The sequence below is a fragment of the Callithrix jacchus genome, chromosome 2 (genome assembly GCF_049354715.1).
Source record: "Callithrix jacchus isolate 240 chromosome 2, calJac240_pri, whole genome shotgun sequence".
NCBI lineage: Eukaryota > Metazoa > Chordata > Mammalia > Primates > Cebidae > Callithrix > Callithrix jacchus.
Window position 1 is genome coordinate 182,386,247 of NC_133503.1, and position 18,260 is coordinate 182,404,506.

The 18,260-nt window shown below is 35.3% G+C and overlaps 1 protein-coding gene across 1 annotated transcript in view; it reads left to right on the top strand.

Annotated features, from left to right (window-relative positions):
* The first annotated feature begins 1,195 nt into the window (after positions 1 to 1,195).
* CDH12 (cadherin 12) overlaps positions 1,196 to 18,260 on the top strand; it is a 1,144,846-nt gene continuing 1,127,781 nt past the window's right edge. Inside the window, exon 1 of the mRNA XM_008992219.5 lies at positions 1,196 to 1,466. The gene's annotated coding sequence lies outside the window, so the exon portion shown is untranslated. The remainder of the gene's footprint in view (positions 1,467 to 18,260) is intronic.

Sequence of the window (18,260 nt, forward strand, 5' to 3'; positions counted from 1 at the left end):
GTTTGTAAAGTCTCCCCAAGCTATTTCAATTTGTCATTATACACAAAGCTTAGCTACACCAACTGCATTAACCCATTTTTATTCAGTGAAACAAAAAGATTTCAGAAAGTCACAACAATTTTATTCTTATTCAACACTAGCATTGAAAAGACATTATTTGTGCAGTTTGAGCTACCAATCCCACTGTACATAGACATATTTTTAAAACTGCATTGGGACTCTGTACTCTTGAGATTTTTATGGGACAAAATTAAATGATTATCTGAAATATCGTGCCATTCTTGATGTCTAAGTAATAAAATAAACTAGATTCTTAGAAAATACACAATTCTTGAGGAACATGTTGAAGCAAATATTTATTCATTATTTAGCACTTTAATAGTGAAATGCAAAGAAAGAATGCAAAGTGGTTTGCGGTTTTTAGAGGAATAGGCTTTCAACAATTATATTTTTCATTGTCATATTTCATTGCCATTATAATATTCTATAAAGTTTTAAGTAATCATTAATAAATTATCTCATTAAAAGAAATTAGCACGAATTTAAAAAATCTTACAATAAGTAAACATGACAATATTAAAACAGACCAGACAAATGTATTTATTCTTAACAATCTTTAGTTCTTCATAGAATCTGAACAGAGTTAAATCAGCCTAGAAACCAGTAAATGAATTAGGAGAAACTGCTTGAAAATGGTTATCACCAATAAGCGTCTGATTCTCGTTTAGACAAACAATGAGACAGCTTCCAGGTCAACGTAATTAATTGCTTGATTCGCAAAATAAAAGACTCAAGCGACTTACTGGAGGAAAGACTAATAGAGCCCAAGCCTTTTTCCTCCCGGTTGACAGTTCTCTGATGCAATAGACCTCAAGCATTTAAAAAAGCTTCAGGTGCTAACCCAGGTGCTATCACTTTCTCAGCGACCAATCCTCACCCTCTGCTAAGCTCAGAGTCTTCTGAGACCTATGGAGTCCTCGGATTAATTCAAAGCATTCCACAACGAACGCTAGGGGGGAAAAAGAACAAACAAAATACATTTCAAATATAGGATTCAATTACTTTTCACAACTCAATGATGTGTCAAAGGCACGCTGTGTTTTGTTTAGAGGGCGGGGAGATGACGGGAGGGAATCCTGGGCCCCCATTGGCTCGCCGCTCACCGCTGCAGTTGAGCTCCAGCCGCTCCGAGAGCATTATTGATCCGAAGGGTAAATGTGGAGGGAGCCACAGAGAGGGGTCCAGGCGTTTCTGAGAAGAGAGGCAGCCTCTTCCAGGAAGAAAGTGGTGTCTACTGGCTGCCCGGCCTGGAGAACCTTCTGTGGATGAAAAGGGACAAAATGCAAAGCAGTGTGTTGGTACAGTGATTCCGAAAGGAGAAACCGGAGGAAGGGGTCTCACCTTCGGCGCGAGGCTGGGCTGCTGGCATCCTGCTGCTCCCCTGCATCTGCCTTTTCTGCCATCAGGTAAGGCTTCCGTTTTTTATTTGGATTGCATAGTGTGTGTGATCGCTTCGGGGTGCACGCACAGAAATTCATACATGATTAATAAAGTGATGCCTAGCTTAGTGAGAAGCTGAACGAAGCTGCTCACAGATCTGGCATCTGAATTAGGAGCTTGTGCGTGGTTTTGCTTTGGGAAACTTCGGTAAGTTCTAAACAAGTCTCTGGTCCTCAGAGCATGAGAGGTTACATGAAAAGAGGAGGGAAAGAAACGTTTTAATCACAAATGCGTCTTACCATGGCTACACTTTCAAATGAAAATAAGTAGGTGTGCTAGATGTCCCACTAGTTATACTATATATGGCTTTAGGGATAGCTGATTTTTACAACAAAATAATTAACGCTTTATTTTCAAAGAGCTTCTACAGATGCCGACCCCTCTCATTCGTTTCTCCACTGACGCTGAAATTTATCAACTTCATTCTTCATTTAAAAAAAAATACCACTGTAAAACCATTTAAATGTTTTAATGGCCTGCTTCTCATGCTACAGCCATCTGAGTTTCCGACAGCAAAACTAATCTGGGACAAATGAAAGAGACAGATAGATTACCAGAGCTACTGTGGGTTATGTAATATGCATTTCCAAATTATTTTAAGCTTATTAATCATTTGGTGATACGTTTAGAAAGTAGGAAATGTGTGTGATATAGGATATAATGGCAAATCATTTTTCAAAAAAGACCTTCAGCATTTTACAAGAATTTTCTTATGTTTTTAACGTCATTATTTGTTTTTTACTACATCGAGATCACAGTATATTTGGAACTTCTGTACTTCAGAGTACTTGATGTCTCTTATGGTTACATTTCTCTGTACTCTCTGGAGAGGGAACTGACATACTTTTGGCTGATTCTGTGACCATTTCACGATTACCAGTTTCTCATCGAGTATTTTGAAGCTCATTCACAAACCGCTCAGCTAGAAAATTACCTTACATACTGAGGGGGAAACATTTAAATAGACTAGATTCCGAAAATATGTTTACGGTTTTAAATTACACTTACATGACCAAAACAGGAAAAATTCAACCATGCCAAGCAGATATTATTTCACTTGATCTTCACTATATACCTGAGCAGTTGTATGGTTATAAAATAATATCCAGACACATAGCTGTCAAGAAATACTGAATCTCATCATTCAGTGGCAGCTTTTCATCATTAAATTATCCTAGACAATTAAAAATATCATCTTATATATTTTTATTTTTTCTAGAGAGGAATTTAACCGAATAAGTTTTTATTATAAATATTTCCATAATTCTAGCAGCATGCTTCTCCAGAATTGAAAGGCAGATGGTTACTTTGCCCAGGCCATGAACAGGTGATTGATGAATCATTTTGGAGTGCTTGAGTGGATAGCCACATGCAAACTAGGAGCTTCCCATTAACTAATTTAACAGATACACCAAGTTATTCAGCAACAAGATTTAGAATGATGATGTGTTTCTCCATCATCTATGAAAACTACTGAAGTAAAAAGAGGTGTTCCATTTACTTGAAAATCTAATTCTAGGACATTAGATTTTTTTTGTCCTAGAATTTATATTTTTCTCTTAATTAAGAGCTCTTACTTCAGAGACTAACATCCAAGAATAACTGTCATTATTAACCCCTTCCTCATTAAAAAAAAAAAGATTTTATTTTTGATTTTCTATGGTGTTCTGTAAATTTCTGATTGCTGTATTCTTAACTTCTACTGCGATGTGCCAAGCAGTAGGAGTAGGGGGAAGTTTTTAAGCCATGAATTTTTTTTGCCCCTACTCAGACTCACTCCTCTCACTGATATGCTTAGGATCTGACCATTTTAGATAATTCCTACAAAAAGACAAAGCTGAATTATTGGGGGTAGGAGGGTGTGTCATTTATTCCACATGAGGAATGATATGTATTAAGTTCTTACTACAGCACAAACTGTTTGTTTTATGGGGAAGAAAATTTCTCTTAATGTTTTATGTGACATACTTACACCTCATATGACTCCATCCTTTGAGGATGGAGCAAAAAACTGATTTCCTTAAATTCAGCATCTTTTGAACCTGATATTTTGGAAAAGCCTGTTTCATGTTGCAGTCTGGGATACAGGTTGAAATCAATCAATCCTTTATCATAATGAGATCAATAAGAATATATGTCACTCTTTCCTCTTAAAATGCATTGTGATGAACATCAAATCAGTCTTGCCATGATAAGAGGATTCATAGAGTGATGGCTTTCTATAAAAATGAGCCATGTTTTTATGTAAAAATATAAAATTTAAGGGCTTGGGTAATAAGATGACCTACTAGCGGACTCCGTTGTAAATTTCTTCATACTTCCAAAGGAAAAGCGTGATTACAGATGTCTCATTTAAAGTAAGATATTATCCTGTTCATCTTCTAGCAAATTGTTGCTGTTTTAAAAGTAATTATGTCATAAATTATCATGTGATCATTACCACTTCAATAGAGAACATTTTGCTTATAATGTAGTACCATTGATATTCCTATTTATATTAAATTATAGGTGGAAATATTTATCCTTCCTGTTTCATGAATATTATGTTTTATTTTTATGAATAGGGTTAAATAGTACCAAAAATAAATTTAATCATTAAATAAATGAAAATTTTTTTTTACTGGGTGCTTTTTATTTTACTAATACATAATAATTAAACAATTTAAACAATTAAACAATTTAGAAGCATTTTAACTTTCAGCTTTAAGACAATTGCAGTTTATTTTTTCTCACTTACTGTGCTAAGAGGGTAATAGATCATAGCCAAACTTTAAAAGGAAAATGTGTTGTATGAATGTGTACTGTGCTGCCTGTATAGAATATTAATAGTTGTTACTCAAAGTTAATAAAATGGAGTAAATAACATTTTTACAACAGACTGAGAGTTATAACAGTTCAAAAATTAAATAACAGATAAACTCTACATTATGTTATTCTATCTTTTGTGAGATCATAGATAAATGCTCTAAGAATTCAATTATTCATTTACTTAATTATTAATTATCACTTCATTTAGTAAGCACCTGTTAAATTATTGAAAACAAGGCATATGTTTACCAGTCTTATAAATTTAGCTGTATTCAGATTTGTGTCTATCATTTTATAGCCCATGCTATTAAGGGATAAATTAAATCTTCAGTTTGCTTCAGGTATTTTTCACATTGGTTTTCTTTCATAACCCTTGCTCTGTGAATATCTAAGTCATTGCTCTACAATGGATTTATATTACCTTGAATATAAGAGATGTGTTTCTTAAACAATATAAAATTCTTAAAACATGTGCTTTTCATGCATACATTTAAGATGATTCTAGTGAGAAAAAATGAGACTCCAATTTGTACACTGATACCCATTAGGGAAATACAGGACATAGGTATTAATCCCTAGATCTATGTGTTCAAATAGTTATATGTCACTCTTGCCTCTTAAAATGTGTTAAGTTCTTACTATGTGTTCAAATGGCTGAATGACGCACACTGGTTCCAAGTCCAAATACATAGTCAAACATTAGGGCATAGGTAGTGGATTTAGACTTATCGGCAAAGCAAGATGCTAAATACAAGTATAGTGGAATATACCTTCAGTGCACCCTTAAAATCAATAAGTTCTATAATTCCAATTTCCTGAAAAATTATTATAACATACAAAATTTCCCCATGTACAAAGATGAGAGTCCTGATGCACCCTCTACATGATGATATGGAAAGTTCGAAACTTGAGTCAGACAATTATTTGAGGTAATAGCTTGAGGATTATTCTATGAGGAATTTAGGAGAAGTTACTTTTAGATCCTTGAGTTCTTTTGTTGATTTAGTTTGATATTACCTCACACATAACACTCGTTGTGGTCAGGTCTTTCTCCTTTAACCTTCCTCATCTCTAAGCTAGATTTGTAGAAGCTGGCACATGGGGTTTTGAGAAAATATGTAGTGTCTGGGATTTGTTATGTGCTGAACTTTACTTGTCTTGTTGAGGTAAAAGGGGTTCTCAAGGGACTTCTATAAAAAAAAGTCTACTTACTTGATGAAACGTGAGTCTGCACTCTGAAGACATACAATATATCCAAAACGTGATATGATATGATGAGAAAAACATCCACACCTATGTACAGCATAAAAAGGTATAATATAGAAAATAAAGATTTCCAAAATGGAAAAAAAAAATGACAGATTATCTACAAAATGTAACAGTTAGAGTGAATTAGAATTTTCAGTGATAACAAGGAGAGCCAGGAAAAGTGTACTTATAATTCCATTAGAACTCAAAAAAAAAAAAAAAAAAAATGCCAAGCTAGAATTATCCACTGAAGAAATTCTCTTTTAAAAGTAGAGACATTTTCAAACAAACAAATCACCAACATCCCTCCCTAATGAACTATCTAACCAATGTGCTTCAAAGAGGAAAATGATCCCAGACAGAAGATCTGAGATACAAGGACTGGGAAGCAAAGAGCATGGTGACCATGGGGGTGTAGCTAACAAACTTAGATCATGTATGAACAATAATATTACAAATTTATGGAGTTACATAATTGAATAAAATTACTGGAGAGGAATAGTAAAACTGGAGTATAAATCCTTACAAGATGGTTACAATGTTTGAAAGAAAGAATAGGCTATTTATTAACCTGGTACCACATTAGGTAAGTTAAAATGTAGAGTAATCATTAAAAAATAGAGATAGTAATCAATTAGGTAGATAAAATAATCACTTGAAGGTTAAAAAGAAGAATGCTTTCAGTGAACAGTTATCGATATTTCTGGAATTTGAAAAATTAGTCAAATTTACATCGTGATAAAACTTTCGCCACCGTATTTCAAAAGTTTGTCATGTCAAGTAAACAGAAAACAGGAGGTAACCAGAGATTAAGTACAGAATTGAGGGAAGTTTGTAGTGTTTTATTTTATGGAAAATTGAGCTCCTGAATAGATAAAATAGAAATCATTAGAAAGAGGCTGATCACTGGCCTATAATCCCAGCTACTCAGGAGACTGAGGCGGGAGAATCATCCGAATCCGAGAGGCAGAGGTGGCAGTGAGCCAAGATCATGACATTGCACTCCAGCCTGGGTGACAGAGTGAGATTCTTTCTCCAGAAAAAAAAAAAAAAGAGGTTGATCATACAGTGAACGGGAATTAAATGATGGATTAAAGTTTTAGAACATTAAAATTTATAATATCTGGAGGATAAATGAAGGATACAGTTAGAAAATTTCATTAATTTGAATAATGCCAGTGATATAATATTTTAAAGCAAATATCATAAAATTTTATCTGATAGTTCAGTGTTTATTAAAAAAAGGATTATTAAGAAATAGTCAACCAAAATGTAATGCTAATTAAATGATCAAAAATAATACTTGGAAAGAGCTTCAAATGCTCAGAAAATGTTGAAAACTAGCGGAAATTAACATTAATAGTCTCCATTCTACCAGTGAAAATATAGTTTGGGTGCTATCATCAGCAGTAAATGGAGGGATGTATCTAAAACTATTCCTGAGGAAAGAATACAGAAGTGGTTGAAGTAACGGCAGATAACAATATATCCAAATGAAGTATTTTCCTGCAACTTTCTGAGTCAATATTTCTATGAAGGGTTGCCATTATTTTAAGGGATGTGATTGCAGTCAGATTTTAAGGCAAGATTTTACTGAAACTTTACTCTTTCTTAATTACTAGCAAATGATAGTGAGTGAAAAATGAAAAACAAGCTCTTGGAAAGTCTTTAAGGTATATGTTTACTTAATTAAGAATAGAAAACCTAGAAAACATTTCTGAGGTAAAATTGTGTCTTATAGTGAGAAATCGAGTTATATTAATAACAATTCAATATTTGTGCTTTAATACCTACTAGAAGAAGGTCATCAATATAAGATCCTAACAGACAAAAGTCCAGGATAATAAGAACTCTTGTTAGAACGGAATTGGAAGGAATTGTATTCGTGTCAAGTAATCTAACACATAGGGCACATTCTACTTATATTAAACATTAACTATAAAAATGTTAACAGCAGTATTAAAAGGATACTCTTAAATACTCAAATCTCAACATTTTCCATTTCACTGACAAGTAATTTTTATATGCCCAGCATTGTATAACTACCAGTGATGAGGGAAAGAGGTATAAATGAAAATATATGGCATGCAATCTGCCTTGGCCCAGAGGTTTATACACACCTGCAGATAGGGATACTGTCAAGCAGGTGTTATTTTTTTAAAAGCAAAACTTAAGGTCATACTTATTTAAAACACCAAAAACATCACAAAAGCACAGACCTATCTCATAGAGTTTTGGCTGCATTGTAAAATGTAGACTCTTTGGGAAGTAAATTTGACAATACCCATCAAAATTCAAAAGCCAGCAATTCTAATGTTTAGATGATATTTTTCACATACATTCTTTCATGTACCTTTTTATTAGTTCCTAGTTTTATTCTTTCATCCCTGAGTGCTGCTTCTTACTCTCTTTTGCTGAGTTCTCTGTGTCTTTCAACCTGTAAATACATGTATCAGAGCATCCCAGGACATAGACCTACGCATCTCTTTATCTGGAGAGTCACTGAAGGGGCATTTGCATTAAGTAGCACAGAGTTAAATGCCATCTGGATGCCTATTTCCAAATCTATGCCTTTATTTCTAATCCCTCTGCTGACTTCAATTCAGAATTCCTGCTCAATATATTTATCTGGACATCTAACAGTCACTTGAAACTCAAATTGTTCAAAGCCAAACGTTTCATATCTACTCCTCTTTACCACAACATAAATATACCTAGTTTCTTAATCTTTTTATTTCAGTAAATAACAACATTATCCATCTAATTTCTTAAGACCTAAGGGTCACTTCTGAGAGCTGGCTTCTCTTCCTTCCACCCCCATGCAGTTCAATCTTGATTCTACTCTTCATGACTTCCTTCTCTGAATATGTCTCCAACCGAGTAACTTCTCACTTCCTACACCACAGTCACCTTCTCTCCAGACACTATTGTCTCACCATCTAGACTGTGCAGAAGTCTTATTATTTATTTTTGAGATGAAGTCTCATTCTGCTGCCCAGACTGGAGTGCAGTGGCGTGATCTTGGCACAATACAATCTCCGCCTCCCGAGTTCAAGCAATTCTCCTGCCTCAGCCTCCTGTGTAGTTGGGACTACAAGAAATCTTTAAACAGGTATTTCTGCTTTTACTTTTATACTATCCCTTGCCCCTGACCCCAATTCATTGCACAGTAGCCAGATATACAACTTTCAATATACTATCAAAGTACTTCCCATAGCTTAAAACCAATGTCTCGTGTCAAGCCAGATATTTCCTTTCTCATTACATCAAGTTCAACACTGCTACCAAGGCCTTGGCACTCACCCAGCACCCCCCTTTATTTCACGTAAATCTTGGTTTCATTGTCATTTCATCAGACCAATGTTCTCTAAAAATTGTCAGGAAATAGCACTTTCTTCTGCAGAGGAATCATCTCTACCTTTATCCAGCTTCAGTTTTTAAATAGGACCTATTTCATATTATATGATGCTGCATTAGATTGTTTTTCAAAGTAAAATGCAAGCCCCACGTTCCTGGCACATAGCGGCTCTCAAACAAAATCAGTTTTGTTTGGTGAATGAATAAATGAAGGAATGAATAAAAGGGCAGAAATTCACCTAAATATATCCATATCAAAGGAGTTTGAGCAATTTACATCATAATATGTTAACAGTGGCTATCTTGAGGGAGGGATATGAGACATACTTGTGAATTATAGGACTCTTTATTGTAATTAATTCATGCATTTACCTTGGCCTTTAAATGTACTAATCATTAACTGGTCTTGTTATTAGCATTAGGATTTGGTACAAAAACCATGTTCTCCTGTTAAAATGATTAGGGAAATAAAATAAACACAATGTGAATGTCATTCTACAACAAAAATAGTTTTTGCAATTTAAGGCAAAATAATATGGATCAGTATTTGTTATCTTTTCAACTCTAGATTTAATAATATCTCACTATGTATAATGTGTTCAATTTCCCAAGTTGTGTACAATTAAAATAAAACTCCCAGAACATACTAAAAAGGGAGAAGGTGGCCTTTCAAATTTGCCTTAATTGGTTCTAAGATTCAGTTTTGTTATCTGAAGAGAACAGAGGAGACTCAGTATTAACACCTGGACTCAACTCTATGCACTGTCTGGAGCTCCTAAAGTAGCAATTAATGGCTTAATCTTAAAGCCCTCCAAGGTTTAATTCAGGAGCTCTCTTCAGAAGGGCATTGCTAATTCTTCCTGAATTGCTGCTGCTTCTAACTGCACTGCCTTAATTTGAACAGTATTTGAAATTCCATTCTGTCTAATGGATTTAATTGCATTATGAAAGTCAGCTTAGAGTGGAAACTTATTTCCTCTTGTAGAGTATCTCTCTACAGAGTCCTTTCTTTTTCTTTGAATTTGACATATGTGCACGTTTATGCAGAATAATGTCACAAATGCAGTGTTCCCTGTTTAAATCAAGTATCAAAGAAAATTCCTTAAAATATGTATATATTCACTAAAGGATGTTAGCTATCCAGTGTGCCCACAGTTTTGTACATGCTCAAGTTGTCTGATCTAATGGACTCTAAGTCCTTGGAATATTAACAGATCTTTGAGTTTTTAAGCAGGCAATGACCTATTCATTCAGAGGGCTGCTTCAATAAAGTGAAAGCTCACTTAGGTTAATGATGGATCATGAAGCTGTTTGATTTGGAGTGTGCTAAGTTGCCCATTATCTCTAACATTCATGTGGGTCATGTATTCACATCCCAATAATGAGTCAAGCCCCTATCCTTGTTTCTGTAGATTTCCAAGTTATTATAGGAAATCTTAATGTATGACTCCATGAAGCTTTGTGTATGAGAACTGCAGATACATTATTTTTAGTGAGTGTGAAATTTTAGTCAATTTTCTTGTAAGAATGGTGGCTGCTTATTCACAGTTCACCTGGACATCTTCTGGAAGAGGATGACAGGCATTTTATCTTTTTTTTTTTTTTTTTTTTTGATGAAGGACTGAGAATCCATGGCATGTTGTATACAAATAAACATCCTTAAAATTATACTCCTGTTTCTCAGTTACCTCTATTTCCTCATGCATTTATACACAAACATGTACACAGACACAGCCCTATGTAGTGAGACAAGGCTAGTGGACATTGAATCCGCTCATAACTTTTTAAAAAAATTATATTGCTTATAAATGTCATATCAAACAGCCAAAAAATCTGCATAACAGTGCCAATATGATAATTGCTTTCTTTAGATGTCTGTTTTCTTTTTAATTCTTTAGTCTCTGTAGAAGTATGTGTCTGTGGTAAGCAGTCATGAAAATATAAAAAAAAAAAGCAGGTTGGGCTCAGTGGCTCGTGTCTGTAATCCCAGCATTTTGGGAGGCTGAGGTGGATGGATCTTCTGAGTTCAGGAGTTCAAGACCAGCCTGGCTAACATTGTGAAACCCCATCTCTACAAAATAAATAAATATATAAAACAAAACAAAAAAAATTAGCCATGTGTGGCAGTGAGCACCTGTAATCCCAGCTACTCAAGAGGCTGAGGCAGGAGAATTCCTTGAACCTGGGAGGCAGAGGTTGCAGTGAATCAAGATCATGTCACTTCACTGCAGCCTGGGAGACAGAGTGAGACTCCTTCTCAAACAAAACGAAACAAACAAACAAAAACTGAAAGAAGTGCATTGGAAATGTATTTAATCTTTCAAAACATTTTTGCAGTGCCTTCACATTTCATATTTATTACCCATGTGTATGTATAGGAACACATACACATACAAACACCACAAATGTTAGGAACTTTTCCAGTCAGACCTCTAAAGCTAGCTAACTGTTTCTGATAGAAGGTAATAAACTCTTTTGGCATTAATCCTTCCTAAAAATGAAATACTTTCATACTATAGAGGAAGCTATGAAATATGAATGACAAGAGGAAAACAACTTCATTTTTTCTTGCTCTATGATTTACGGTGTAGAGATGACAACCATGGGGGAGGTAAGAAATAGTGAGTTCTTCTGTGTTTGATGCTAATTTCACAGTACTACAGAGAAAAAGAACATTGTGACACATTCTGAATCTCTTAGTGAATTTATTTAAAGATGGTCCATTAGTTCATGTCACCATGGAGAACTTGTAAGTTATGAGTGTTTTCACAGATAGAATTAGGAAAGATTCCCAGTATTGTGGATTCACAGAGAACTACCCTGAAAAACTTGTATTTTGCTTTCCAGTCACAAAGCTGTGATTAATAACTTTAATGCAGAGCCAAGATATATTCATTAATGGTAACTTCACAAATTTTTGTAAATGCATTTACTCTTTTTTAATGCCAAGAAAAGTTTCGAACTCAATGAACATAATTTCAATTTGAAAAAGTAAAGCCAAATTTACTTACAAAAACAACCCCCCAAAAAATGTACCTGTCTTTTCTCTGATAAAAACTGAGAAAAGTAAACATAATTTCAGTGTGTATAAAGGCATTATCATACTTTGCTTTTGGCTTATTGCTTGTTGTTAAAAATAGATTCAGAAAACTGCATTAGGGAATATTACCATGATAGAATTAAGTTTGATTGTTTTTTGATGACTAATTGCAAAAATATTAAAACCTTTCATAGCCTCTGTTTCCCAACCTTTCTTTGTTTCTGGAAATAATTATTAATGCTGATCTTATACTGAAAAATCCAAGTAGTTTAACATTTTCAGTGTTACTGTGGGATTTTATCTTTCGTTCTAGAGAGAACACATGCCTTGTAACTTACCACGTTGATACCTTGTCTTCATGCTGACTAACCATGTATTCTTGGCCTGCAATACCAATGGATCTTTGGTTATGACCCCATTCCACTTATTTACTCTATTAAGCTCTGGCCCTTGACAATTTCTTTTTGTCTCTGTAACTCTCTTGCAAAAAACGCTCTCGTACAACATTCTAATGGGCCATGATCATATGGGCAACCATGTATTGGACGGTAAATCCCTCCTCTCAGTCTCGACAACCTACTTTCATTCATGTTTACAGAGTCTAAGAACTTTGATTTCCTCCTTATGTTGCTTACAGTTTTTTCTTAGCTGTCTATGCACATATGATAATTTTAGCCATCTTCTATTTAACATACTTTTGAGATTACATATTTAACATTATGCATTTCAAGTAACATATTTGTATTTTAAAAGAAGTTGTGTGGAAGTAAAGTCTAGTCCCAGTAATGACCAAAAGAATTTGATTTGGGGTCCATGATAGTACTGCTATGAGGATTTTTTTTTTATTTTACTTTACGTTCTGCACATATACGCTATAGAATTATTATGCAGCCATAAAAAGCCTGGATTGTTTTTTATTTAAAAAATGTTTTCAAATATAACCTGTTTGAGGTTTTCATCTGTTCTGTTATCATCTGAAGTGTTTTTTGCCACCTACATGATTATTGCAATTTTAAGTGTATTTTCATGTTGTATTATGCGTGTGATGCATGCGGAACCATGTGGTTACAGCTGAATGTGTTGAACACCATCTCCCTTTCTATTCACCTGCAAGCTCACTTCCACGAGAGAATTGCCCAAACCAGCAGTTTCCTGAGTATTCTTCCAAAAATTTCCTGCCACTTCATAAATGCATAAGTATAGACTACTTTGTGTTCAATTTACATAATGTTTATTTGAGCCAGTTAATTATTCCTTCTTCCTCAACACAATTTTTAAAGTTGGATTTTCAGATGCATGTATGACTTGATTTTACCTTTGGCCCCACTGGCTATTCCTTCTCAGTTTCAATTGCTAGTTTCTTCCATTCTCCCCTTTGTGTTGGAGGAGCATTAGTTTTCTCCTGTCTATACCCACCCCCATAATGATCTCATCCAACTTTATAGTTTAAAACACCATATGCTGAACATTCCCAAATATACATTTCCTAGCTCAGATCTCCCAAAACCTAATCTCCTATACTCAACTGCTTTTTTGGCGTAGTTACTGGGATATCTAATAGACATCCCAAACTCATATGTCCAAAATGACTTATAGGTCTTCACTCACAAATACATTCTATGCTCAGATTTCATGATGTCTGTCAATATCAACTCCTTCCTTCCTATTACTCAAGTGGAAATCTCTCAATCAAGCCTTTTTATGTCCTGTTTCACTCACATTGCCTATCTAGTTTGCCAGGAAATCCTGTTGTCTGTACATCTGAAGTTTGTGTAGGATCCTACCACTTGTCATCTGTTGCTCCCTTGCCACCATGACTCCAGTAGTAGTAATTGCTTATCCAAATTAATGCTTCTAGTTCTCCAAAGATTAGCCTCAAGAGAACATGGTATCCTTTTAAAATATGCAGATCATGTCACATGTCTGCTCAAAACCCACTGGTAGTTCCCCATTTATCTTAGAGGAAGTACCAAAGGTCTGTGTAGTTTGTGCTGCCCTTGTTTTTTTTTTTTATTTTTATTTTTTCCAGCTTTGTCCAACTCTTCTTGTTTTTCCTGGAACTTAGAAGGCTAACTCTCACCTTTGCTAACCATTCCCTCTGACTGGGATACTGTTTACCAGCCACCTACTTGGTTAGTTACCTTCAAACCTCTGTTTAAATCCCCCTTTCTATGAGGGCGATCCTCTTTTTTTAATATGCAAATTGTAGCAAACTGTCTGGTAATACAATCTCCTTATCCTGGTCTACATGTTTTTTATATATTACGTTTATTATTTACTTCCACCTCTCCTTTCTGGAATGCAAACACTTGGAGAATGGGGATCTTTATGTCTTGTGTGCTCATATATTTCAAGATTACTGTTATTTTAAGTATATTTTCATATTATGCGTGTGATGCATGTAGAACCATGTGATTATAGCTGAATATGTCTAACAGACTAACATAAAGTAAGCATTTTCTATATACCTGTAAACAGATTATATTATGTATAATATATATTTTAACATAGCAAATTATATGTGGCATTTATATAAATACATGTTATATATAATATATAAATGTATTATGCCAGATTTATGTGACTTTAGTGCGATACAAGCATACCTGAGTACTTATTAGCATGAGTACCCCTCCATTCATTTCACACCTGTAATCCCAGCAGTTTGAGAGGCTGAGGTGGGTGGATCATGAGGTCGGGAGATCGAGACCATCCTGGCTAACACAGTAAAACCCCATCTCTACAAAATACATCAATATAAAATAAAAATTATCTAGGCATGGTGGCATGCACCTATCGTCCCAGCCACTTGGGAGGCTGAGGCAGGAGAATTGCTTGAGCTTGCAGCTTGGGAGGCAGAGGTTGCCATAAGCCAAGATCGCACCACTGCACTCCAGCCTCCAGCCTGGGTGGCAGAGCGAGATTCCATCTCAAAAAAAAAAAAAAAAAAAAAAGATAAAAAAGTTATCTTATATATTTGTTTATCACAAGAGAAATGTGGTTGAATTTTAAAACTGCAAATGGAACATCTGCAGTATTTAGTTGGTTCTGGTTTGTTTGTGACTGTAATTTTGTGGTTTCAATTGCACTTGACAAATTAAAATCAGAGTTTTAAACTTATTGTTTATGAAGACCCCTCAGTGGGGGTAGAGGATAAATTGGAGGTAAAATTACCTCTACCTTCCATTCTTTTTGCATCTAATATTTAGCCACTTTAGCCTTTATACTTTGAAATGTTCACCCATTTACAAACTACCGTCAAATTGTGGTTGAGAATATACACAAGGATGTGTACAAACAAGTGTCTACTTATGTGTTTCTGGGTTTGTAGTTAAGCTGACTTAAAGCAAATTCGAGTTTATAAACTGCCAAGGGTATAAGTAATTTCAAGTGTTGGCTGAGCATGGTGGCTCACACCTGTAATCTCAGCACTTTGGGAGGCTGAGATGGGAGGATCACCAGACGTCAGGAGTTGAGACCAGCCTGGCCAACATGGTGAAACCCTGTATCTACTAAAAATACAAAAAACTAGCCAAGCATGGTAGTGGGTGCCTATATTCCCAGTTACTCAGGAGGCTGAGGCAGAAAAATCACTTGAACCCAGGAGGCGGAGGTAGCACTTAGCTGAGATTCCACCATTGCATTCTAGCCTAGGCAACAAAAGTGAAATTCTATCTCAAGAAAAAAAAGTAATTTCAAGTGTTAACTAGCATAGAGACACATATACATACACATGCACAGAAATGAGAAACATTTAAATTATGTATATAAAGTATAAGATTTAGATCAATTTAAATAAATTGTAAATATTTTCATCTATTTTACTATAGTATATTTAACCCCCTTTTTTGTAGCATGATATTTAATCCCTTACTTTTTCTGACTCTTGTTCTGCAGAAAAATCTATGATACATCAAGAAAGCCATAGAGACAATAAAGAAATTTCCAAACACACTGAGTAGACATAATCATGTTAACAAAAAGACCAACGCTACCAACAGCAAAAACTTTTAAGTGACAAACTTGCCTAAAAGGCTAAATTATACATTTTAAGTCTGGGCACAGTGGCTCATGATTGTAATTCCAGCACTTTGGGAAGCTGAGGTGGGTGGATTGCTTGAGTCCAAGAGTTGGAGACCAGACTGGATAACATGGTGAAATTCCATCTCTATTAAAGTACAAAAATTAGCCGGGTGTTATGGCGTATGCCTGTAGTCCTACCTAATCAGGAGGCTGAAGGAGGGAGAATCCCTTGAGCTCGGGAGGCAGAGGTCACAGTGAGCCAAGATTACGCCACTGCATTACAGCCTGGGCAACAGAGACCCAGTCTCAAAACACACTCTCTCTCTCTCTCTCTCTCTCTCTCTCACCCATTATAAGAAATGTATATTACACTTTAGGTAAATCCCCCTTTGCCTGCCTTTACTGGAGGTGTTGTTACTGTTATTTCAATATTAATAAAATTAACCAGAGAATCAGTTATATTAGTTATACTGCAGTCATGGAAATAGAGCCCACTTGAAATTTTATGAGAACAAAAGATTCCATTTTAGAATGAGTTACACAAATAAGTGATAAGCTGGGGAAGTGAGAGTCTGGAAGGTGGAGGCCGAGGATAAGAGAAAATAAGACTCTCGCTTTGCTGCCTGAAGCACTGGTGTGGAAGAACCAGTCAAAGATGGCAAGAAAATCTGGGAATCCAAGCATAGACAGCCACTGCGACGGTGGGACCATGACTGGGTGCTCTTGAAGAGGTCTACAAGAAGCTGTTGCCCACATTGAACAACTGCTTCTATGGGTCTGCAGCCAAGGAAATAGAGATGAGAACTTAAGGCTGCTGTTTGTCAGCAAGGCCGGTCATCAGGGTTAGGAGCTGAAGGAAGAATATGGCAGAGCAAGGACAATTTGGTCCCGTTTGTCCCCTGCTGGACCTTTCCATCAAATATCTCCCTACAATGACCTTGGAGAACAATGGTACCTTTTTCATTACTGCCTTCAAATTGTTCTCCAATTAAGCATCTGGTCAGTTGTCAATTAGCAACCACTGGGTAGAGGAATCTATGAAGTATGCTACCTGTTCACCAGTTGATAGAGGACGGAGTGGTACGTCTATTCTTTTTCATGCTGGCTTCCAAACATATCTCTTTCAACTATTTAACTTCCACATAAAATAAATAGCAAAATTAGGCTTCTACCTACAATGATCATTTTATGACTCAACATCTAAGCTTAGTTTCTGTGTAAATTCTATTTAATGTTTAACATCTAATCATACTTAATCAGCCTGTTTTAACTTCATAGTCTAGTATAACTCAAGCAATAATATAAAGCAACGTGTTATAAAATGTTCAATGGTACAATTTATCCAGAATGTACCTTGAAAGGTATGGTGTGATCCTTTACTTATCTTTTCATAATGACATATTTTTACATGACTGCAATGTCAACAACCTACTGGTGTTTTCACTTATGTTTCTGTGTAATACAAATTGTTTATCTGACATGTGGTAATAGTCAGAAGGGCCTAATAACAGTTTTTAATTATACAATTTTATCTTTATGTGTTTAGGATTATTTTATTGTCATTTTTGAGACAGCATCTGCCCTGTTGCCCAAGTTGAAGTGTACTGGCACGATCATGGCTTGCTGCAGCCTCAATCTCCTAGGCTCAAGCAATCCTCCTGCCTCAGCCTCCAGAGGAGCCAGGACCACACCCATCTAATTTTTTGACTTTTGTTTGTAGAAACAGGGTCTCACTATGTGGCCCGGGCTGGTCTCGAACTCCTGAGCTCAAGCGATCCTTCTGCCTCAGCCTCCCAAAGTGCTGGGATTAGAGGCAGATACCACCATACCTGCAAATTTTGGATTATTTTATATTGAATTTGATGTCTAAGATCATATTTTTGTATGTGTGTTTTTCACTTATGCATTAGATCACTAAATCAATATTTACTGTCACACTCTGTTCTAAACATTATGTGTATAGTATTGAAAAGAACAAAGTTCATGTCTACATAACACTTTATATGATATTCTTTTTAGCCCCAATTCATATAACTGATTAAATGATAGTTCCATTGGCACTAAAGAAGTTCAGATAAGAAATTCAGGAAAATTAATGAAAGCAGGAGTTCTGGATTGGTCACACCCTTGAATTTTGCAAGGACATGGTGGGAATAGTTACACTATTCATTGTAGGGATCACTTTATTTACATGGTTACCCTTATTTTTAGAATTCTCTGTAATGGAATTCTGGCAATTTTATATCAGGGAACTTATAACTTTAATATTTATTTGAATAAACAC